The following is a 2,060-nucleotide window of genomic DNA, read 5'->3' as shown; positions in this document are numbered from 1 at the left end:
ATTTTCCCCCCAAAGTCCTGGACCAGATGGTTTGTAAGCTGAATTCTATAAAACCTTCATTGAAAAACTGAAACCATTTTTCTCAAACTGTTTCAGATAATCACAGGGCAGATAATGCTCTCCAACTCCTTTTATGAAGCTAGCATCACCCTAATACCAAAACAAGACAGAGACACAATAAGAAAACTATATGCCTACAACCCGGATGAATTTAGATACACAGATCCTGAACCAAATCCTCATAAACTGAGTTCAACAACTCATCCAAAGCATTATCCAGGCTGGAGGAATGGCTTAAAAGTTAAGGCCCTTGCTTTGAAAGCCAAAGGACCCAGGTCTGATTCTACCCATGTAATCCAGATGTGCAAGATGGTGACGCATGCATCTGGAATTCATTTGCAGTGGTTGGAGGCCCTGGTGTGCCCATTCTCTCTCTCTTTCTCTGTGTGTCTCAAATGAATAAGATAGATAGATAGATAGATAGATGATAGATAGATAGATAGATAGATAGATAGATAGATAGATAGGGAAATCAATCAGTAAAATGCAGCACATAAACAAATTAAATCACAAGAACCACATGATCATCTCAATTGATGCAGACAAGGACTTTCACAAAATAGAATACCACTTTGTGATCAAAATGTTGGAGAGAAGAGGCATAGAGGGTTTGTATCCATGCTTTATTTGCTCAGCCATGTTTATAGCTATTCAATTCATAATAGCCAAGAACCAAAATCAAGCCAGGTGCCCATCATTGGATGAGTGGGTAATAAAGTAGTGGTATATTTACACAATGAAAGAAAAAAAAATGATACAATTAAGTTTGCAGAAAATGGAGAGTCTTGGAAAAGATCATACTCAGCAAACTCATACAATCACAGAAAGACCAATGCCATGTGATGTAACTCATCTGCTGTTCCTAACCTGGACTAGCTCAAGCTGCTGACACAGGTTGTGGACAACTCAAGGCTCATATACTAGGTACAGAAGGGTATAGGGGGAGTGGAAGAGGAGGTTGGGGAAAAACAAACACAAAACTAAATCCAAAATGAACTGCTATCATAGAAACTTTTATCCTTGGAGATACACTAAAAGTCATCATGCAAAGACACATTGCCTCTCCCCCATAACTGAAGGCCACCCCCACAATACAACACCCACAGTCCTCAGGGGGGACATCAGAGAGAAGACTGACAATGCTACATCATGGCTGTGTACACACTATATGCATAACTAATAAAATGGCACATGAAATATATGAATAAATAATAAACTTTAATGTTATGGTAAAGAAACAAAACAAACAAAAAAAGATATAATCCTCAATAGCAGTAAGGGAGATCTCTTGGAAAGAAGGGCCCCGGAGAAAGTGTGATGAAGCTTAAGCTTAAAATGCCCTCCTCCACCCGTCCAGGCCTGTAATTCCCAGTACCAGATTTTTTTAGTACCAGACTTTTTTTTGCTACTACCCATAATTACCTGTTGACCAGATGAAAAGGTAAGATCTTATTGCTGAAGACACCAAATGTGGCTGACAGAGTATGGAGAGACCTGGCTAGAATCTGCAAGAGAGCCAGTCCCCAGACAGTTAGCCCATCTAGTGCTGGAAATGCTGCATGAGTACTGGGCAAAAGTGGAACAACCAGAGTTCTAAGCTACTCAGAAGTAAACACCCTGACAGAATGTACAAGCCAGTGCAATAGTAGCACATAGCCTTGGTGGATAACCAATAGCTTCTGATTGGCTAAGAGAACCATTCAGTGTAAAAGAACCCATATCTAGAATTGGGAACTAGGTCAGAATCCAACGGAGGCAAAGATTATGTTCTCCAGTGTCAAGCTTTCACAAGTCCTTGACTAAAAGAGAGGTTACATATATAAAATTCCCCCTAAGTTAGTAATGCTTGTCCCATTTAAACTATGCTGATTTCACTCTTCTTTGGAGAATTTGTTTTTCTTTTTCAGAAGATAGTGAGAGTGGGGTAAATGCTGCTTCCATATTGAACCTGATAATTAGCACTAGGGTGAATGAGACAGACCCTGAGGATATTCAACACT

This window comes from Jaculus jaculus, chromosome 2 (assembly GCF_020740685.1).
Source record: "Jaculus jaculus isolate mJacJac1 chromosome 2, mJacJac1.mat.Y.cur, whole genome shotgun sequence".
NCBI classification, from domain to species: domain Eukaryota; kingdom Metazoa; phylum Chordata; class Mammalia; order Rodentia; family Dipodidae; genus Jaculus; species Jaculus jaculus.
The sequence above is the reverse complement of the archived record's forward strand: the minus strand, read 5'-3'. Positions refer to the sequence as shown.